Source organism: Chrysochloris asiatica, unplaced genomic scaffold, assembly GCF_000296735.1.
Source record: "Chrysochloris asiatica unplaced genomic scaffold, ChrAsi1.0 scaffold00073, whole genome shotgun sequence".
NCBI lineage: Eukaryota > Metazoa > Chordata > Mammalia > Afrosoricida > Chrysochloridae > Chrysochloris > Chrysochloris asiatica.
The window spans coordinates 3,689,296-3,699,164 of record NW_006408591.1 but is presented as its reverse complement, the minus strand read 5'-3'; positions in this window follow the sequence as shown (position 1 = coordinate 3,699,164).

Genomic DNA, 9,869 nt, shown 5'->3' with positions numbered 1-9,869 from the left:
TTTAGAGGACCTGGCCACTTGCCTTGATGTTTCCTAGGGAAGCGATTTGTTTGTTCTTGTAGTAACAGTCCATCTGCCTCCATTTTTTCCTGCAGGTCTTTCTTTCAAGAGGTATCTTTTATTCTAGCCACTCTAGACTGGCTTCCATCTTCTTTTGATACATCCTGCATCTTTCGATGCTTTGCCCATCACTCACTCATCATCCAGTTGACTCCAATCCCAGTGTAGGGTTTCAGAATCCTTCAGTGTGGCAACTCAAGGTTTGAATTTTACTGTAGTTCTTTCAGCTTGAGAAATGCTGAGTGTATTCTTTACTTTTGGCTTTCTGATTCTAGGTCTTTTCATATTTTGTTGTAACACTTGCCTTTGTCTTCTTGAACTACCCTTTGAAGTTTTACATTCAGCTCTCTTACATCGTTATTTCTTCCAGGTGCTTTAGCCTCTTTGCCTACAAGAGCAAGTTTCAGAGTTTCTTCTGACATCCATTTTGGTCTTTACTTTCTTTCCCTGTCTACTTGTACTTACCTTTTAATAATGCATAAATTAGCTTTCATTTCTGCTCGAAACAGATGCTTCATCACAGTCACCTACACTTGCACGTGTGACTTTTAAATCATTGCAAAGGATTTGAGCCTTTTCTTGCAATAAAGCCATTACTGAGGAGTGAGTTTCAACTCATAGCGACCCTACTGGACAGAGCAGATCTGCTCCATAGGGTTTCCTAGACTGTAAATCTTAACGGGAACTGACAGCCTCATCTTTACTTTGGAGCGGCCGGTGAGCTTGAACTTCCAACCTTGTAGTTCATAGCCCAGTGCTTGACCCACTGCACCACTGGAACTCCTCTTGCACTAAAGTAAGGCTAAATAAGAACCATATGCATCTATTCCAACTTAACTCCAAACTAGACAAAAAGAGTCACACTCAGGACTGAATCTTGTACATCGGGACTGCCTGTACATCTCCAACAGGAGCAGCAATAGTAGCAACTGGCATCTTTGATTATTTACTGCACATCGGGCATCGTGCTAAGAATGGTGCTCATATTTCTTAAAATCATCTCAATAATCCTGCAAGTAGGAACTTGTATTAGCCGTGCTTCACAGATCAAATAACTTAAGTTTATTTGCCCAGGAACACCAGTAGTAGGAGAAGGGGCCACAATTCAAACCCAGGTATTTGGGATCTTCACCATCATCCTGTACTGCCTCCATCAGGGATTTTGAATGCTCCCTGGCTGCCCCCAATCACCTAGTAAGGAAGACCTGACCACAACAGAATCACAAGCATGGTAGTTTGCAAGCAAAAAGAATCGCCTGGCATTCACCCTCCTGATTTACCAAGAGGCAGAGGGTTATCTCAGAACCTGTATGGCAACAGAAAGATAAATAACTTCTTGGGCGTCTGTCCTGGCTAATGTGATTTTACCAACCCATCTATGGGCCCTGCAGTACTGCAAGGCTGGCCCCAGTGCAATCTCATTTGGGAAAGTTTCCTGGAGTCACCAACCCCGACTGTGAAGAGGAGTATCTGGGTCCTCAGCAGAGTAGTAGGGGTTCTGCCTCTGCATTCGCTCAGACCCAGTTGTTGGGGTGGGTGTTCAGGCTCTGGACATCATCCAGCTGCTCAAACAGCCCAAGTAGCTGCCCACCTGTCCCCAGGAGCCTGCACTTACATTTCTGAGGATGGACGGGGGTGAGGGACAGGAGTGGTTTCAGCACCAAGTACCTAGAAAAGAATCTTCCCAGCCCTCATAAACAAATGTCCAGCCTGTTCCCTTGGAAAAACCCGTATTAATTCCCTTATTAACTGAATTTCAGTTGAAAGGCTGGAGTCTCAAGCATTTGGCAGGAGGCTCAAGTCCAAATGCCAGTGAGGACCTGGCTGGTAAAGTCCAGCAGAGGGACCAGACTGTGTGAGACGGTGGGCACTGTTGGTCTGAAGAGCCAGAGTTCCGCCCCTCCCCCCTTCCAGAACATGGTTTCTACTCATTTATTGTCAATGAGCTACCTGTCACAGAGAAAAGCTCTGTGTTGACAATTCTGCTGCTTCCTTTTTTTTTTTTTTTCTTTCAAGAGAAGCTTCAAATGTATATTTTCTATGAAATCTATTGATTTTGAGTATTAAATTTAAAAATCTTAACAGAGAGGCAATGAAATACATCTGGCTCTTTGCACCACCGTGGAGCCTGCTGGGAACAGGACTTTCAAACGAGCAAATAGGGGCCTTCAAAAATTTCACGAAAAAATGGAATGAAAAGATAATAGAATTTTTCCACAGGTTTTTTTGAAGCCCCTTCATATATCTGGAAGGTTGTGATCTGAGACCATTTTTGTTGTCTGTAAACAGGGTCTCTGGAATCAGAGGGAACACACTGCTCTTCTGAAAAATGAAGATGTTTTTATTCTTGAAATGAAACTGAGTTCTTATTTAGGCAGAAGATGCACTCATGTGTACAAAGCAAAGAACAACACCATGACTGCTGGCAGCAAATGTAACAAAGCCAGAAGAATCTAGGAATGGTAACTTGCCCCCTGGAAACAATGGCATGGTCTGTGCCAATTTCTGAAGCAACTCTCCTGCTAGGGTCATTGAACACAGAATGGGGCACTGTCCTATCCCTCAGGGATTTCAGCTTAATAAAAATACAGGTTTTCCCACCATCCCAAAGTACAGCATTCCATGCAACATTTCCTAAGTCAAAATGGCAATTCCCATTCATTTATATGCGAAATTTTTTTGAGGTTCCCAAGTCCAAAAGGTAGCTTGCCAACTCCTACCAAATAACATTAATATAAAACGTCCACAGACACAGTTCAACACTGGCGTCTTGCTACTGAGATGCTGAAAGTAGTTCTCCCAGGGAAGGATGCTGGCAACAGCACTGTAGCTGGGCAGCTGTAAATTGCTTCTTTAATGGGCTCACTGTGAGACAAATACTGACCACTAGTTTCACTTTACACTTTGTTTCATAATAGGCAAAATCCTCTTCGAATTTCTTCCAGTTAGTGGAAAACAGGCACTAATGTAGATCTTTGGTAAAAGCAACGTGGCATAAAAACTTTGGAAAACTGGGGGTACTGTAAGTAAATTTGGATGGGATGAGTGGGAGGGAATAGATCTGTAAATTAGAGTAGTTCTTTGACTGGAAATTTGCACTTTCTAATGTGTAAGCATCCTGGTGTGGCCTTGTAGGATAAACACTGGACTGTTAATCATAAGGTGGGTGGTTTAAACTCACCAGCCACTCTTCAAATACCCTATACAGGATTGCTTTGAGTCAGAGCCACCTCAAAGGTACTAAGCAACAACAGTGTAGACAGTTCTCATGAGAAACCTGTTCTGTATACCAAGAGGCAGTTGGTTGTTCTAATAGAACAAGAAGAAACTGAATCATTTAAAATCAGGAAAGGTGTGCACCAGGATTGTGTCCTCTCACCGAATTCATTCATTCTGTATGAGGAGCAAATAATCTGAGAAGCCAGATAATATGAAGAAGAACAGAGCACTAGAATTGGAGGAAGACTCAGTAACATCCTGCAATATGCAGATGATACAACTTTGCTTCCTGGAAGCAAAAAAAAAACTTAAAACTACTAATGAAATTCAAGGACTACAGCCTTCAGTATAGATTGCATCTCAGTGTAAAGAAAACAAAAATCTTCACTACTGGACCAATAAATAGCCTTGTAATAAACAAAAGATTAAAGGTATCAAGTACTTTATTTTGCTTGGATCCACAATCAGTGCTTATGGAAGCAGCAGTCAAGAAATCAAACGACATACTACTGCATTAAGCAAATCTGCTGCAAAAGATCTCTTTAAAGTGTTAAAGAGCAAAGATGTGAGTTTCAGGACCAAGGCGTGCCTGGCCAAGCCATGGTGTTTTCCAACAATTCATACACATGTGGATGTTGGACAATGAATAAGGAAGACCATAGAAGAATAGATGTATTTGAATTGTGGTGTTGGCAGAGAATATTGAAAGTACCAATGACTGTCAGAAGAACAAGCAAACCTGTCTTGAAAGAAGTAAGCTAGAAAGCTTCTTAGAAGCAAGGATGCCAAGACTTCATCTGCTGTTCTTTGAATATAATGTCCGGAGGGATCTTTCCCTGAAGAAGCACATCATGCAAGGGTCAGTGAAAAAGAAGAAGACCCCAACCAGAAGAACTGACACAGTGGCAGCAGCAGTAGGCTCAAACATAACAGCAGTTGTGAGAATGGCTCAGGTTCAGTCAGTGTTTCATTCTGTTGTGCATAGCATTGTTATGAGTCAAAACCAACTTGATGGCACCTAAAAACAACTGAGTGTATGTTGTTGTTAAGTGCTGACTGAGTTGATTCCAACCCATATTGACTCTGTATAGGGTTTCTGAGGAGCAGCTGGTGAGCTTGAACCACCATCCTTGTAGTTCAAATGGCTTTGCAGTCTGGCGCATTAACCCATAGTGCCACACTAGAACTAGACTTCCTGCAAGATGGTGGATTAGGCAGACAGACTACATGGACCCTCTACAACAAATATAAGAGAGACCAAATGAGACAAACTGAGATGAAAATCCTGGAACCCTGGACTTCAGAAGAAAGGTTTGAGAAGTGAATTGAGTACTTGCTGAGGTAAAGCTGAGCAGGATGGCAAAAGAGGGATACTGACTGGTGAACAGCCTGTTGAACACATGCAACTATCTTGAACTTTTGTGAGTAGTTTTGGGGAAGGAGGTGGCCTGACAGAGCAGATTCACACAGGTGACAGGAAAGGTGCAATTTCTTCTTTTTCCTCATGCTTTCCTAGTGACCAAAGGTGTAACTAGCTCCCATCCTCATCCACCCCAGCTCTGACTGCTTGCTGGGAGTTTGGAGCGATATGGTTGGGAACCACACCAGTATGAGTCTTGGGGCAACTGCACCACTTTGGTGCCTGTATTCAAGCGGGCTCAGCTCCAGTCCTACAGAACTACAGAACCACCAGGGTAGTATTAGTTTAGCAGAAACCCACATAATTAGCCACCCTGCTCCCAGCTGCCCTGTGGTCCTAAATTAGAACACTGAAACCTGCCCCATCAAGGGTCTCCATTAACTACTTCCAGATTAAGTGCCCTAAACATAAGCAACACCTAGGTCTATAGGAACTTCATCTAGGACCAGGAACTCAACTGTTGCATCCCTCCCACACCCACCTTGTGAGCTCCTTGGCTGGCAGGAGCTCTCCATAGTTTTCTCCTCTCTGGGTCCAACAGCTGCATTGTTTTTTTCATTTTTTCTTCTCCTTCTTCATCTCTCTCCATTCCCTTAATTTTATCCTTCCTATTCTTGGTGTGGTACTGCAGGATAATTAATGTGATGCAAGGTCACATACAAAAACTGCAAGGTCAGTTTGAACTGCAGTCACTCCTCAGAAATCTTATACAGTGTCATTAGAAGTTAGAACCAACTCTACAACACTTAACAAAAACAACATTTCTGCTTTTATTTTTCCTTCACTACTTCTGTTTCCCCTCTTCTTTTTTTTCCCTTTGACCTTTCTTTACTCTCTGTCTCTTTTCATCATCATCTCTCGCTCTGATTTTTCTAAATGCATTTTATTTCATCTCTTATTTTTCTCTTCTATAGCTCTATTTTCCTGTCCCTGTTTTCTCTTTTTAGTTACGATACTTCTTTTTCTGACTGCTAGCAGTTTTTATTTCTTTTTCTTCTTTATTTCTATTTTCACCATTGCTTATTTGTTTGTTTTTTCTTTTTTGTTTTCTTGTTGGTGGGGGTAACAGGGTTCTCTTCTTTCCCATCCAACAAGATACAACAACTGTTCTCATACAGTCAAGCCACAACCATACCCTCTGCAGCTTTATCTACTGAGCAAGAGCCAGTACCTGCGTCTGAACTACTGATCAACAATAAACAGCAGCCCACACAAGCCAAACCCACCCTAAACTGAGGTGTGTTCATTACATATGCAGAACAGTGCACACGCTTCCCTTCTGTAACTATACCCACAGGAGACAGTGAGAGCTTCAGAACACATAAACATACAATCATGAATTAAATACAAATATAGCATCACTATGTTTCAGAGAAAATGGATAATTTTAGCTCAAGAAAGAGTGGCTCAAACAAATGACCAACATGCAGAGCCAAAAAATGTTACTGAGGAAGGAAAGGTAATGGAACTAACTGAAAAAGAATTCAAAAGAATGATAGTTGACAACTTCAAAGAATTGACAGAAAGATTGAGGAAAGCAGGGAGAATACAGAAACAACTTTATAAGAATTTAGGAAAACACTACAAGAACAGACAAAATAAATGCCCTTTTGAAACAATACAAAACCAGTCATTAGAAATCCAAAAGATTAATACTAGGATTTCAAAAATAGAAAGGGCATTGGAGTAGATTCAAAGCAATGGAAGCCCGAATTAGATGAATCTCTCAATATTAGTATGCTAGAAAAGCAGTCACATAAAAAGAAAGTGTGCATGAATCTTCAAACTTGCAGATAGCACCCATTTGACCTAGCTTGGATGGTTAACTAATGACAACTTGACCAGATGAAGATAAAGAAGTTTCATACTGTGAGAAAGCATAAATCGCTACAATTTGATGAACTGGTCCTTTGTTTATGGATGCAATTGCTCAAAATTCCCACCAAACTGGAAATATATAGCCTTCATATCAAGGATCAAGCTTGTTTCCTCAGTGCACTGGCTTGATGTTGTTCTTGTTGTGTGCCATGGAGTCCGTTCCAACTCATAGCGACCCTGTACAGGGTTTCCGAGGCTGTAAATCTTTATGGGAACAGAAAGCCTCATCTTTCTCCTGTGGAACAGCTGGTAGTTTCGAACTGCTGACCCTGAGGTTTTCAGCTACAGGTTGATATGGATGGGCAATCTAGACACTGGCTATCAAAAATGAGGGACTATTAAGGCACAAAGTGGCTGTCTTATAAGTTTTCATACATGCACTTAGTTTGAAATGCAGGGGGTAAGATAGAATCCCCACTGAATTGTTTTCCTCTTGTCCACATAGATCTGGTGAAAGGGGATGAAGGATGATGGTGATAGGATTTTATGATTCGGTTGTAATTGTTAGCAGGAATAACTGTGATTGCCACAACTGTAATTGTAGAAGATGTGTAGCTAAAAGGGTCTTGGTATGACGCTGTGGGTGATATTTTTTATTGGTGCAATTGTAAGGATTTTTGTTTACTTTACTTTGAGATGCAACCCATACTGAAGGCTGTAGTCTTTGATCTTCATCAGTAAGTATTTTAAATCCTCTTCGCTTTCAGCAAGCAAGTTTGTATCATCTGCATATCGCAGGTTGTTTATGAGTCTTCCTCCAATTCTGATGCCACATTCTTGTTCATATGATCCAGCTTTTAAGATTGTTTGCTCAGCATACAGCTTAAATAAGAATAGTGAAAGAATACAACCTTGACACACACCTTTCTTCATTTTAAACCATTCAGTGTCCCCATGTACTGTTGAGTGACTGCCTCTTGGTCATCATGGGTGGTGGTGGTGGTGGTGGTTTTGTGTTGTGGAGTTGGTTCTGACTCAGAGTGACCCTGCATAGGATTTACAAGGCTATAAATCTTTATGCAAACAAAAAGCCTCATCTTTCTCCCATGGAATGGCTGGTAGTTTTGAAATGCTGACCTTGAAGTTAGCAGCCCAACTCGTAACCATTACGCTACCAGAGTTCCTTATCATCATGGGTAAGTGGTGGGAATGGGGTCCAACTTAAAAATGCCTGACTGAGAAGCCCATTTGACTAACCATACCATGTAATCATGAAGTCCTGGTGTGGAGCTGTGGGCTAATGTGTCAGACTGCAAAGTAGTTTGAACTACAAGGTCGGTGGTTCAAGTTCACCAGCTGCTCCTTGGAAACCCTATACAGGGTCACTATGAGTCAGAATAGACTGGACGGCTCTTAACAACAACAACCATATAACCATCAAGGGGGATGCACCACCAAGGCTCTTTCAGCAGTTCACTGCCCACCCCCACACCAAGGTGGGGAAAAGGAGGGCAGCAATCTAGGGTAATTGAGCACCACCTAGTGGTAATCTTTGGAGTCCTGGTGTGGTGCTGTGAGTTAATGCATCAGACTGCAAAGTCATTTGAACTGCAAGGTTGGTGGTTCAAGCTCACCAGCTGCTCCGTGGAAACCCTATACAGGGTCACTATGGGTTGGAAATGACTCGACGGCACTTAACAACAACAACAGTGGTCATCTTTAAAACTACTTTGGGCAGCCCCCACCTTCACCAGGGGTAAATGTGCTTGAAGTGAAGGGAGTGCCCTGGCAGAGTTGGAAGAGGTGACTATCAAGGTTTGAGGTGGTGGTCATGAAGAGCCTGAATTGTTGTTAAGTGCATCGAGTTGGTTCCCAAGTGGGTTAAGAGTTCTATGAACTGAGGAAGCCTCCCTGCCCAGTTGCTGGTAAGAAAGACATTTAACCCAGATCCCCTGTCTCCATTACCCTCATAAACTGGACTGAGAATCTCTAGCCCCACACTACTCAGAGATTCACCCTGTGCTATGTGGCCCCTGGTGAATTCCTTCCTCTCTCTGAACCGGGATTTCCAAATCTCTGAAACACAGGATCTACATCATTGAACTCTAAAGTCCTGAAATTCTTTGAGTCCCTGAATAACAATGCTGACTTAAGAATTCTACCCTTCCCAAAATTTGAATTAGTCCTTGAATCTATCTCACGAGTAAATACAATCTCTCTCATTCATTCGTCTTTTCTGTCTCTCTCCCAATTTTCAGCCTAATTAATGGTTAACTCTCTGTTATTCAGAGACTTATTATCCAAACTCATTATGAATAATTATTCAGTCTGGAGGGGAAACGGCAACTCTGCTAGTTTAATTTAATGATTACCTAAGTCACTTAATTAGCAGTAAGTCTTGGCAAAATGATGGAATTCATGGGGTCTTGGCTTGGGGTGGCAGGGTGAGATTGAGTGCTGTTCTTGGAAGAATAAACAAGATTTGGGGGCAGAATGTTGGGGAAAGCAAGGAGTGCCTTGCCAATGAGTTGGACTACTCCATCTGTCCAGGCCAAAGCTGGCTCTGAGAATGAAAGGCCATAGGTGACACAGTGGAAGGGCCTTCCACTTATGAAGTGCCTGCTGTGTGCCTGACCCTATACAAGGCTCTGGGAAAACCTTATTTCTTATACCAATATGTGGCACTTTCACATCTGATATTTGAAAGCATGGCCTAGTAGGATAAGCACTAGACTGCTAACCACACTTACTGTAAGGTAGGTGGGTCAAACCCACCAGTCCCTCTTGAAAACCCTATACAGGGTCGTTATGAGTCAGAAATGACGGAACACAACAAGTACATTCTGCCTTGAATCATTCACCTCTCCTCGTGGGTGCTTTCTTCGGTTCTTTTTATCAGGCAGTTTGATGCTACTGTGGCTTTCCATCTTCCTCACCCTTTTCACAAAAGGAGGCCACAGGATCCAGGCTTTCTAGCTAGAAATCAACATTGTCCTGCTTTGGATTTTTCAAAATGATTTTCACCTATTTATGTCAAATGATAACGGATTTCCACATACAGAAGTAACGTAAGGTGTCCATTGGAGTAAAAAGTGACTTGCCCAACAGAAATATGTTAGTAAAAGAAGTCAATGTGGCTGACAGATGTAACCAAGTGCTCAAGGAGCGAGGCAGATGGGAAAAGACCTGTTCAGGGCGCTGGGTTAGATATGATCTAGCCAAGGAAGGCAAACAGGTCATTGTCTTCCACTCCCATGCCCTAGCAGATATAGTCATCAGTCACAGGATATCTGCTAGACCCAGATACTGCCTCAGAATGCTTCTCAACCCAGTGCTCCAGGTATTTACCAAA